Source organism: Cryptomeria japonica, unplaced genomic scaffold, assembly GCF_030272615.1.
Source record: "Cryptomeria japonica unplaced genomic scaffold, Sugi_1.0 HiC_scaffold_24, whole genome shotgun sequence".
Classification (NCBI taxonomy): Eukaryota; Viridiplantae; Streptophyta; class Pinopsida; order Cupressales; family Cupressaceae; genus Cryptomeria; species Cryptomeria japonica.
In genome coordinates, this window is record NW_026728846.1 from 812073 (window position 1) to 825000 (window position 12928).

The following is a 12928-nucleotide window of genomic DNA, read 5'->3' on the forward strand; positions in this document are numbered from 1 at the left end:
TTTCGGGGTCGATTCTCGTTTTGGGCATCAGAGCATGTTTCTTCTCCTAAAACCCAATATTTGTTTATTAAGTCTCGGAACACATTTTTGTTCTCGTGGACCCATCATGGGTCTTGGAACGCATTTGTGGTCCTTGGGTCCCATTTTGCATCCCGAAACTTGTGTTTTGGTGCTTGATCCCTATTTTGGGTGCCCACCTTGCACCAAGTGCGCACCCGGGGCAAACCGAGCGCCTTGGTGCACCGGGGCAAGATCGAGCGTGCACCCGAGGCGCCCCGAACATGCACCAAGGTGCACTCGGCCCACATGTGAGCGCAGGTCGTTGCGCCCGAGGTGGTGTGTGGGCACCGCGTTGCAGACGGGACACTGCACGCACACGACGCCCCCTCCAGGTGCACGCACGTAGGCCGGGCCGGGTGCACACCCGACGCCCTAGCAAGGTGCGCGCACCCGGGCAGGGCTCACACTTGGCGAACGGGGCGCACTTCGCGAGGGAGGGTGTGCACCTCGACGGGGGTGGGTGGCCGGGGTGGATTCGCACGTGGGTCGCGGTTTGCTAAGTACACACTGCGACAAGCTCATAACGGGTGCGATCATACCAGCATTAGTGCACCGGATCCCATCAGAACTCCGCAGTTAAGCGCGCTTGGGCCGGAGTAGTACTGGGATGGGTGACCTCCCGGGAAGTCCCGGTGTTGCACCCTTTTTTAGTTTTTCGCCGGGCGTCGCAATGCTATTTGAATAAACCTTTTGCCCGTTTGCGTTCTCGTCGGGGCCGGGCCGGGCCGGGGTGCGCTGCCCGCACTACCGCGCGCGCGGGGGGCGACACCGAGCGCGCACCCGAGGCACCCCGAGCACACAGGCCACGGTGCAACCCGGGCGTTGTGCGCGCACCCCGGTGCGCCCGAGGTGCTGCGCGCGCACCCAGGTGAAATCGGTGTGCACCTCGGCCAGTGCGCGCTCGGTCGAGTCGCGCACGTTGGCCAAGGTGCACGGTGATGTTTCTTACTCTAAGGTTCCGCACCAGACGCCCGGGACAGGTGAGCGAAGCTGGGCGGGGCCGGGTGCGCGGCCGGGGCAGGTGCACGCAGCTGGAGAGAGCTTTGGAGCACACTTCGGAGCGCACCAATGATGCGCTCCATTCAAAAGTTTCCTGAAAAGGCAAAAAAAGTTGAGATTATAGAATTTCCCACTTGAGAGATTGTAAAAAAAAAAATTTAAAATGAAGGAAACGCGGGTGCCAAGGTGTGCGCAGCCCAGCCAAGGTGTGCGCACCAAGGCGCCCACCCTGGCGAAGGTGCACGCAAGGTGCGCACCCGAGGCAAACCGGACAATTAACCCAACTTTCGACTTCGCGCGCACCTTGGAGCGCACTTCGGAGCGCTCCTTGGTGCGCACCAATCTTGGGCACCTCGGAGTGCACCATGGCGCCCACCAAGGTGCGCACCCGGGGCAAACCGAGCTCCGACTTCGTGCGCACCTTGGAGCGCACGAAAGGTGCGCACCATGGCGCCCACCAAGGTGCGCAGCCCAGCCAAGGCGTGCGCATCAAGGTGCGCACCCTGGCGAAGGTGCGCACCCGGGGCAAACCGAGCTCCGACTTCGTGCGCACCTTGGAGCGCACAAAAGGTGCGCAACCCAGCCAAGGTGTGCGCACCCCGGTCAAACCGAGCTCCGAATCGTGCGCACCAGAGGTGCACGCCATCGTGCGCACCTTGGAGCACACTTCGGAGCCCTCCTTGGTGCGCGCCGATGTTGCGCACCTCGGAGCGCACCCGGGGAAAACAATGCAATTAACCCGACTTTCGACTTCGTGGGCACCTCGGAGCGCTCTCGGGTTCGCACCTCGGAGCACACCGAGGTGCGCACCTTTGATGCGCTGCCTTCACCAATTTCCAGAAAAGGCAAGAAAACATTGAGAAGGTGTGCGCACCGAGGTGCCCACCCTGGCGAAGGTGCACGCGAGGTGCGCACCCGGGGCAAACCGGGCTCCGACTTCGTGCACGCCGCACCTTGGAGCACACTTCGGAGCGCTCCTTGGTGCGCACCAGGGCGCGCAACCCAGCCGAGGTGCCCACCCCGGCGAAGGTGCACGCGAGGTGCGCACCCGGGGCAAACCGGGCTCCGACTTCGTGCACGCCATGGTGCCCACCGCGGCGAAGGTGCACGCGAGGTGCGCACCCGGGGCAAACCGGGCTCCGACTTCGTGCACGCCGCACCTTGGAGCACACTTCGGAGCGCTCCTTGGTGCGCACCATGGTGCCCACCAGGGCGCGCAACCCCGCCGAAGGTGCACGCGAGGTGCGCACCCGGGGCAAACCGGGCTCCGACTTCGTGCACGCCGCACCTTGGAGCACACTTCGGAGCGCTCCTTGGTGCGCACCATGGTGCCCACCAGGGCGCGCAACCCCGCCGAAGGTGCACGCGAGGTGCGCACCCGGGGCAAACCGGGCTCCGACTTCGTGCACGCCATGGTGCGCACCGCGGCGAAGGTGCGCACCCGGGGCAAACCGGGCTCCGACTTCGTGCACGCCGCACCTTGGAGCACACTTCGGAGCGCTCCTTGGTGCGCACCAGGGCGCGCAACCCAGCCGAGGTGCCCACCCCGGCGAAGGTGCACGCGAGGTGCGTACCCGGGGCAAACCGGGCTCCGACTTCGTGCACGCCGCACCTTGGAGCACACTTCGGAGCGCTCCTTGGTGCGCACCATGGTGCCCACCAGGCCGCGCAACCCAGCCAAGGTGTGCGCACCAAGGTGCACGCGAGGTGCGCACCCGGGGCAAACCGGGGTCCGACTTCGTGCACGCCGCACCTTGGAGCACACATCGGGGCGCTCCCGGGTTCGCACCGGCGTTGCGCACCGTGGTGGGCACCTCGGAGCACACCAAGGTGGGCAGCGAGGTGCGCACCTTTGATGCGATGCCTTCACTAATTTCCATAAAAGGCAAAAAAAAAATGAGATTTTAAAATTTCCATTTTGAAAGATAGTGAGAAAAAGGGAATGCTGGTGCCATCTTGAGCCCACCCTGGTGCGCAGCCCAGCCAAGGTGTGCGCACCAAGGTGCCCACCCTGGCGAAGGTGCGCGCCCGGGCAATTAATCCAACTTCCAACTTCGCGCGCGCCAGGGTGGGAGCGCACCCAACAACCGGGCCTGGGAAGAGCCAATGCGAGAAACCCCACCAAACGCTCTGACAAAAAAAGAGGGGGCGCTCCAGTAACCCCGCTTCGGAGCGCACCCTGGGCAAACCCAGCCAAGGTGCCCACCCCGGCCAAGGTGCAGGCGAGGTGCGCACCCGGGGCAAACCGGGCTCCGACAACGTGCACGCCGCACCTTGGAGCACACTTCGTAGCGCTCCCGGGTGCGCACCTCAGAGCACACCAAGGTGGGCAGCGAGGTGCGCACCTTTGATGCGCTGCCTTCACTAATTTCCAGAAAAGGCAAAAAAAAAAGGAGATTTTAAAATTTCCGTTTTGAAAGATAGTGAAAAAAACGGAACGCGCGTGCCATCTTGAGCCCGCCCTGGTGCGCAGCCCAGGTAAGGTGCCCACCCTGGCAAAGGTGCGCACCCGGGCAATTAACCCTACTTCCGACTTCGTGCGCGCCAGGGTGGCAACCGGGCCTCGGAAGAGCCAATGCGAGAAACCCCACCAAACGCTCCGACAAAAAAAGAGGCGGCGCTCCAATAACCCCGCTTCGGAGCGCAGCCGGGGCAAACCCAGCCAAGGTGCCCACCCCGACGAAGGTGCACGCGAGGTGCGCACCCGGGGCAAACCGGGCTCCGACAACGTGCACGCAGCACCTTGGAGCACACTTCGAAGCACTCCCGGGTGCCCACCGGCGTTGCGCACCGTGGTGGGCAGCGAGGTGCGCACCTTTGATGCGCTGCCTTCACTAATTTCCAGAAAAAGGCAAAAAAAAATGAGATTTTAAAATTTCCGTTTTGAAAGATAGTGAAAAAAAAGGAACGCGGGTGCCATCTTGAGCCCGCCCTGGTGCGCAGCCCAGGCAAGGCATGCGCACCAAGGTGCCCACCCGAGGTGCACACCCGGGGCAAACCGGGCTCCGACTTCGTGCAGGCCGCACCTTGGAGCACACTTCGGAGCGCTCCTTGGTGCGCACCATGGTGCCCACCAGGGCGCGCAACCCAGCCAAGGTCTGCACACCAAGGTGCCCACCCCGGCGAAGGTGCACGCGAGGTGCGCACCCGGGGCAAACCGGGCTCCGACTTCGTGCACGCCATGGTGCCCACCGCGGCGAAGGTGCACGCGAGGTGCGCACCCGGGGCAAACCGGGCTCCGACTTCGTGCACGCCGCACCTTGGAGCACACTTCGGAGCGCTCCTTGGTGCGCACCATGGTGCCCACCAGGGCGCGCAACCCAGCCAAGGTGTGCGCACCAAGGTGCACGCGAGGTGCGCACCCGGGGCAAACCGGGGTCCGACTTCGTGCACGCCGCACCTTGGAGCACACATCGGAGCGCTCCCAGGTTCGCACCAGCGTTGCGCACCTTTGATGCGCTGCCTTCACTAATTTCCAGAAAAGGCAAAAAAAAACGAGATTTTAAAATTTCCGTTCTGAAAGATAGTGAAAAAAACGGAACGCGGGTGCCATCTTGAGCCCTTCCTGGTGCGCAGCCCAGGCAAGTTGTGCGCACCAAGGTGCCCACCCTGGCGGAGGTGCGCGCCCGGGGCAATCCGGGCTCCGACTTCGTGCACTGCATGGTGCCCACCAAGGCGCGCAACCCAGCCAAGGTGCCCACCGCAGCGAAGGTGCACGCGAGGTGCGCACCCGAGGTGCACACCCGGGGCAAACCGGGCTCCGACTTCGTGCACGCCGCACCTTGGAGCACACTTCAGAGCGCTCCTTGGTGCGCACCAGGGCGCGCAACCCAGCCGAGGTGCCCACCCCGGCGAAGGTGCACGCGAGGTGCGCACCCGGGGCAAACCGGGCTCCGACTTCGTGCACGCCATGGTGCCCACCGCGGCGAAGGTGCGCACCCGGGGCAAACCGGGCTCCGACTTCGTGCACGCCGCACCTTGGAGCACACTTCGGAGCGCTCCTTGGTGCGCACCATGGTGCCCACCAGGCCGCGCAACCCAGCCAAGGTGTGCGCACCAAGGTGCACGCGAGGTGCGCACCCGGGGCAAACCGGGGTCCGACTTCGTGCACGCCGCACCTTGGAGCACACATCGGGGCGCTCCCGGGTTCGCACCGGCGTTGCGCACCGTGGTGGGCACCTCGGAGCACACCAAGGTGGGCAGCGAGGTGCGCACCTTTGATGCGATGCCTTCACTAATTTCCATAAAAGGCAAAAAAAAAACGAGATTTTAAAATTTCCGTTTTGAAAGATAGTGAGAAAAAGGGAATGCTGGTGCCATCTTGAGCCCGCCCTGGTGCGCAGCCCAGCCAAGGTTTGCGCACCAAGGTGCCCACCCTGGCGAAGGTGCGCGCCCGGGCAATTAACCCAACTTCCAACTTCGCGCGCGCCAGGGTGGGAGCGCACCCAACAACCGGGCCTGGGAAGAGCCAATGCGAGAAACCCCACCAAACTCTCTGACAAAAAAAGAGGGGGCGCTCCAGTAACCCCGCTTCGGAGCGCACCCTGGGCAAACCCAGCCAAGGTGCCCACCCCGGCCAAGGTGCAGGCGAGGTGCGCACCCGGGGCAAATCGGGCTCCGACAACGTGCACGCCGCACCTTGGAGCACACTTCGTAGCGCTCCCGGGTGCGCACCTCAGAGCACACCAAGGTGGGCAGCGAGGTGCGCACCTTTGATGCGCTGCCTTCACTAATTTCCAGAAAAGGCAAAAAAAAAAGGAGATTTTAAAATTTCCGTTTTGAAAGATAGTGAAAAAAACGGAACGCGCGTGCCATCTTGAGCCCGCCCTGGTGCGCAGCCCAGGTAAGGTGCCACCCTGGCAAAGGTGCGCACCCGGGCAATTAACCCTACTTCCGACTTCGTGCGCGCCAGGGTGGCAACCGGGCCTCGGAAGAGCCAATGCGAGAAACCCCACCAAACGCTCCGACAAAAAAAGAGGCGGCGCTCCAATAACCCCGCTTCGGAGCGCAGCCGGGGCAAACCAAGCCAAGGTGCCCACCCCGACGAAGGTGCACGCGAGGTGCGCACCCGGGGCAAACCGGGCTCCGACAACGTGCACGCAGCACCTTGGAGCACACTTCGAAGCACTCCCGGGTGCCCACCGGCGTTGCGCACCGTGGTGGGCAGCGAGGTGCGCACCTTTGATGCGCTGCCTTCACTAATTTCCAGAAAAAGGCAAAAAAAAATGAGATTTTAAAATTTCCGTTTTGAAAGATAGTGAAAAAAAAGGAACGCGGGTGCCATCTTGAGCCCGCCCTGGTGCGCAGCCCAGGCAAGGCATGCGCACCAAGGTGCCCACCCGAGGTGCACACCCGGGGCAAACCGGGCTCCGACTTCGTGCAGGCCGCACCTTGGAGCACACTTCGGAGCGCTCCTTGGTGCGCACCATGGTGCCCACCAGGGCGCACCCGAGGCAAACCGGGCTCCGACTTCGTGCACGCCGCACCTTGGAGCACACATCGGAGCGCTCCCAGGTTCGCACCAGCGTTGCGCACCTTTGATGCGCTGCCTTCACTAATTTCCAGAAAAGGCAAAAAAAAACGATATTTTAAAATTTCCGTTCTGAAAGATAGTGAAAAAAACGGAACGCGGGTGCCATCTTGAGCCCTTCCTGATGCGCAGCCCAGGCAAGTTGTGCGCACCAAGGTGCCCACCCTGGCGGAGGTGCGCGCCCGGGGCAAACCGGGCTCCGACTTCGTGCACTGCATGGTGCCCACCAAGGCGCGCAACCCAGCCAAGGTGCCCACCGCAGCGAAGGTGCACGCGAGGTGCGCACCCGAGGTGCACACCCGGGGCAAACCGGGCTCCGACTTCGTGCACGCCGCACCTTGGAGCACACTTCAGAGCGCTCCTTGGTACGCACCAGGGCGCGCAACCCAGCCAAGGTGCTCACCCCGGCGAAGGTGCACGCGAGGTGCGCACCCGGGGCAAACCGGGCTCGGACTTCGTGCACGCCGCACCTTGGAGCACACATCGGAGCGCTCCCGGGTTCGCACCAGCATTGCGCACCTTTGATGCGCTGCCTTCACTAATTTCCAGAAAAGGCAAAAAAAAGAAAAAAATGAGATTTTAAAATTTCCGTTTTGAAAGATAGTGAAAAAAACGGAACGCGGGTGCCATCTTGAGCCCGCCCTGGTGTGCAGCCCAGGCAAGTTGTGCGCACCAAGGCACCCACCCTGGCCAAGGTGGGTCACGGGGTGGGTCCTAGGGTGGGTAACGGGGTGGGTACTAAGGTGCGTGCCAAGGTGGGTCATAGGGTGGGTGCCAAGGTGGGCACCAGGGTGGGTGTGCACCAACCCTAGCCAGGGTAGGTCACGGGGTGGTTGTCGGGGTGGGCGTCAAGGAGCCAAGGTGGGTGGCAAGTAGCCAAGTTGCGTGCCAAGGTGGGTGTCGGGGTGGGTGCCAAGGATCCAAGGTGGGTGCCAAGGAACCAAGGTGGGTGTCTGGGTGGGTGCCGAGGTGGGAGCCAGGGTGGGTCCCAAGGTGAGTGCAAAGGTGGGTGCCAGGGTCAAGGTGAGTGCCAATGTGGGTTCCAAGGTGCCAGGGTCAGGGTGAGTGCCAATGTGGGTTCAAAGGTGCTAAGTTGGGTGCGAGGTTGGGTGCGAGGGTGGGTGGGTGCCAAGGTGTGCTAGGTGGAAGCCCGGGTGGGTCGGCATCCCATGGGTGTCGAGTTGGGTGCCTGATGGGTGCTTCTTGTCAAGTTTTAGTCGTCGGGACTCATTTCGAGCCTTAGAGGTCGTTTCTTGTCCGGTTGCCCTGTCTTCGACCTGGGAACCCAATTTTGGTCCTCGGGTCCCATTTTTTTTTGTCTCGCATCCCACTTTTGGCCTGTGGCCTTTTCGGGGTCGATTCTCGTTTTGGGCATCAGAGCATGTTTCTTCTCCTAAAACCCAATATTTGTTTATTAAGTCTCGGAACACATTTTTGTTCTCGTGGACCCATCATGGGTCTTGGAATGCATTTGTGGTCCTTGGGTCCCATTTTGCATCCCGAAACTTGTGTTTTGGTGCTTGATCCCTATTTTGGGTGCCCACCTTGCACCAAGTGCGCACCCGGGGCAAACCGAGCGCCTTGGTGCACCGGGGCAAGATCGAGCGTGCACCCGAGGCGCCCCGAACATGCACCAAGGTGCACTCGGCCCACATGTGAGCGCAGGTCGTTGCGCCCGAGGTGGTGTGTGGGCACCGCGTTGCAGACGGGACACTGCACGCACACGACGCCCCCTACAGGTGCACGCACGTAGGCCGGGCCGGGTGCACACCCGACGCCCTAGCAAGGTGCGCGCACCCGGGCAGGGCTCACACTTGGCGAACGGGGCGCACTTCGCGAGGGAGGGTGTGCACCTCGACGGGGGTGGGTGGCCGGGGTGGATTCGCACGTGGGTCGCGGTTTGCTAAGTACACACTGCGACAAGCTCATAACGGGTGCGATCATACCAGCGTTAGTGCACCGGATCCCATCAGAACTCCGCAGTTAAGCGCGCTTGGGCCGGAGTAGTACTGGGATGGGTGACCTCCCGGGAAGTCCCGGTGTTGCACCCTTTTTTAGTTTTTCGCCGGGCATCGCAATGCTATTTGAATAAACCTTTTGCCCGTTTGCGTTCTCGTCGGGGCCGGGCCGGGCCGGGGTGCGCTGCCCGCACTACCGCGCGCGCGGGGGCGACACCGAGCGCGCACCCGAGGCGCCCCGAGCACACAGGCCACGGTGCAACCCGGGCGTTGTGCGCGCACCCCGGTGCGCCCGAGGTGCTGCGCGCGCACCCAGGTGAAATCGGTGTGCACCTCGGCCAGTGCGCGCTCGGTCGAGTCGCGCACGTTGGCCAAGGTGCACGGTGATGTTTCTTACTCTAAGGTTCCGCACCAGACGCCCGGGACAGGTGAGCGAAGCTGGGCGGGGCCGGGTGCGCGGCCGGGGCAGGTGCACGCAGCTGGAGAGAGCTTTGGAGCACACTTCGGAGCGCACCAATGATGCGCTCCATTCAAAAGTTTCCTGAAAAGGCAAAAAAAGTTGAGATTATAGAATTTCCCACTTGAGAGATTGTAAAAAAAAAAAATTTAAAATGAAGGAAACGCGGGTGCCAAGGTGTGCGCAGCCCAGCCAAGGTGTGCGCACCAAGGCGCCCACCCTGGCGAAGGTGCACGCAAGGTGCGCACCCGAGGCAAACCGGACAATTAACCCAACTTTCGACTTCGCGCGCACCTTGGAGCGCACTTCGGAGCGCTCCTTGGTGCGCACCAATCTTGGGCACCTCGGAGTGCACCATGGCGCCCACCAAGGTGCGCACCCGGGGCAAACCGAGCTCCGACTTCGTGCGCACCTTGGAGCGCACGAAAGGTGCGCACCATGGCGCCCACCAAGGTGCGCAGCCCAGCCAAGGCGTGCGCATCAAGGTGCGCACCCTGGCGAAGGTGCGCACCCGGGGCAAACCGAGCTCCGACTTCGTGCGCACCTTGGAGCGCACAAAAGGTGCGCAACCCAGCCAAGGTGTGCGCACCCCGGTCAAACCGAGCTCCGAATCGTGCGCACCAGAGGTGCACGCCATCGTGCGCACCTTGGAGCACACTTCGGAGCCCTCCTTGGTGCGCGCCGATGTTGCGCACCTCGGAGCGCACCCGGGGAAAACAATGCAATTAACCCGACTTTCGACTTCGTGGGCACCTCGGAGCGCTCTCGGGTTCGCACCTCGGAGCACACCGAGGTGCGCACCTTTGATGCGCTGCCTTCACCAATTTCCAGAAAAGGCAAGAAAACATTGAGAAGGTGTGCGCACCGAGGTGCCCACCCTGGCGAAGGTGCACGCGAGGTGCGCACCCGGGGCAAACCGGGCTCCGACTTCGTGCACGCCGCACCTTGGAGCACACTTCGGAGCGCTCCTTGGTGCGCACCAGGGCGCGCAACCCAGCCGAGGTGCCCACCCCGGCGAAGGTGCACGCGAGGTGCGCACCCGGGGCAAACCGGGCTCCGACTTCGTGCACGCCATGGTGCCCACCGCGGCGAAGGTGCACGCGAGGTGCGCACCCGGGGCAAACCGGGCTCCGACTTCGTGCACGCCGCACCTTGGAGCACACTTCGGAGCGCTCCTTGGTGCGCACCATGGTGCCCACCAGGGCGCGCAACCCCGCCGAAGGTGCACGCGAGGTGCGCACCCGGGGCAAACCGGGCTCCGACTTCGTGCACGCCGCACCTTGGAGCACACTTCGGAGCGCTCCTTGGTGCGCACCATGGTGCCCACCAGGGCGCGCAACCCCGCCGAAGGTGCACGCGAGGTGCGCACCCGGGGCAAACCGGGCTCCGACTTCGTGCACGCCATGGTGCGCACCGCGGCGAAGGTGCGCACCCGGGGCAAACCGGGCTCCGACTTCGTGCACGCCGCACCTTGGAGCACACTTCGGAGCGCTCCTTGGTGCGCACCAGGGCGCGCAACCCAGCCGAGGTGCCCACCCCGGCGAAGGTGCACGCGAGGTGCGTACCCGGGGCAAACCGGGCTCCGACTTCGTGCACGCCGCACCTTGGAGCACACTTCGGAGCGCTCCTTGGTGCGCACCATGGTGCCCACCAGGCCGCGCAACCCAGCCAAGGTGTGCGCACCAAGGTGCACGCGAGGTGCGCACCCGGGGCAAACCGGGGTCCGACTTCGTGCACGCCGCACCTTGGAGCACACATCGGGGCGCTCCCGGGTTCGCACCGGCGTTGCGCACCGTGGTGGGCACCTCGGAGCACACCAAGGTGGGCAGCGAGGTGCGCACCTTTGATGCGATGCCTTCACTAATTTCCATAAAAGGCAAAAAAAAAACGAGATTTTAAAATTTCCGTTTTGAAAGATAGTGAGAAAAAGGGAATGCTGGTGCCATCTTGAGCCCGCCCTGGTGCGCAGCCCAGCCAAGGTGTGCGCACCAAGGTGCCCACCCTGGCGAAGGTGCGCGCCCGGGCAATTAACCCAACTTCCAACTTCGCGCGCGCCAGGGTGGGAGCGCACCCAACAACCGGGCCTGGGAAGAGCCAATGCGAGAAACCCCACCAAACGCTCTGACAAAAAAAGAGGGGGCGCTCCAGTAACCCCGCTTCGGAGCGCACCCTGGGCAAACCCAGCCAAGGTGCCCACCCCGGCCAAGGTGCAGGCGAGGTGCGCACCCGGGGCAAACCGGGCTCCGACAACGTGCACGCCGCACCTTGGAGCACACTTCGTAGCGCTCCCGGGTGCGCACCTCAGAGCACACCAAGGTGGGCAGCGAGGTGCGCACCTTTGATGCGCTGCCTTCACTAATTTCCAGAAAAGGCAAAAAAAAAAGGAGATTTTAAAATTTCCGTTTTGAAAGATAGTGAAAAAAACGGAACGCGCGTGCCATCTTGAGCCCGCCCTGGTGCGCAGCCCAGGTAAGGTGCCCACCCTGGCAAAGGTGCGCACCCGGGCAATTAACCCTACTTCCGACTTCGTGCGCGCCAGGGTGGCAACCGGGCCTCGGAAGAGCCAATGCGAGAAACCCCACCAAACGCTCCGACAAAAAAAGAGGCGGCGCTCCAATAACCCCGCTTCGGAGCGCAGCCGGGGCAAACCCAGCCAAGGTGCCCACCCCGACGAAGGTGCACGCGAGGTGCGCACCCGGGGCAAACCGGGCTCCGACAACGTGCACGCAGCACCTTGGAGCACACTTCGAAGCACTCCCGGGTGCCCACCGGCGTTGCGCACCGTGGTGGGCAGCGAGGTGCGCACCTTTGATGCGCTGCCTTCACTAATTTCCAGAAAAAGGCAAAAAAAAATGAGATTTTAAAATTTCCGTTTTGAAAGATAGTGAAAAAAAAGGAACGCGGGTGCCATCTTGAGCCCGCCCTGGTGCGCAGCCCAGGCAAGGCATGCGCACCAAGGTGCCCACCCGAGGTGCACACCCGGGGCAAACCGGGCTCCGACTTCGTGCAGGCCGCACCTTGGAGCACACTTCGGAGCGCTCCTTGGTGCGCACCATGGTGCCCACCAGGGCGCGCAACCCAGCCAAGGTCTGCACACCAAGGTGCCCACCCCGGCGAAGGTGCACGCGAGGTGCGCACCCGGGGCAAACCGGGCTCCGACTTCGTGCACGCCATGGTGCCCACCGCGGCGAAGGTGCACGCGAGGTGCGCACCCGGGGCAAACCGGGCTCCGACTTCGTGCACGCCGCACCTTGGAGCACACTTCGGAGCGCTCCTTGGTGCGCACCATGGTGCCCACCAGGGCGCGCAACCCAGCCAAGGTGTGCGCACCAAGGTGCACGCGAGGTGCGCACCCGGGGCAAACCGGGGTCCGACTTCGTGCACGCCGCACCTTGGAGCACACATCGGAGCGCTCCCAGGTTCGCACCAGCGTTGCGCACCTTTGATGCGCTGCCTTCACTAATTTCCAGAAAAGGCAAAAAAAAACGAGATTTTAAAATTTCCGTTCTGAAAGATAGTGAAAAAAACGGAACGCGGGTGCCATCTTGAGCCCTTCCTGGTGCGCAGCCCAGGCAAGTTGTGCGCACCAAGGTGCCCACCCTGGCGGAGGTGCGCGCCCGGGGCAATCCGGGCTCCGACTTCGTGCACTGCATGGTGCCCACCAAGGCGCGCAACCCAGCCAAGGTGCCCACCGCAGCGAAGGTGCACGCGAGGTGCGCACCCGAGGTGCACACCCGGGGCAAACCGGGCTCCGACTTCGTGCACGCCGCACCTTGGAGCACACTTCAGAGCGCTCCTTGGTGCGCACCAGGGCGCGCAACCCAACCAAGGTCTGCACACCAAGGTGCTCACCCCGGCGAAGGTGCACGCGAGGTGCGCACCCGGGGCAAACCGGGCTCGGACTTCGTGCACGCCGCACCTTGG

At 63.2% G+C, this 12928-nt stretch overlaps 2 non-coding genes across 2 annotated transcripts; both read left to right on the forward strand.

Moving 5' to 3' along the window:
• The first annotated feature begins 585 nt into the window (after window positions 1–585).
• LOC131861125 (5S ribosomal RNA) lies at window positions 586–704 on the forward strand. The gene has a single exon (XR_009360203.1). It is a non-coding gene; the product is annotated as a 5S ribosomal RNA (ribosomal RNA).
• A 7817-nt stretch (window positions 705–8521) lies between these two features.
• Window positions 8522–8640, forward strand: LOC131861162 (5S ribosomal RNA). The gene has a single exon (XR_009360239.1). It is a non-coding gene; the product is annotated as a 5S ribosomal RNA (ribosomal RNA).
• The last annotated feature ends 4288 nt before the right edge of the window (window positions 8641–12928 follow it).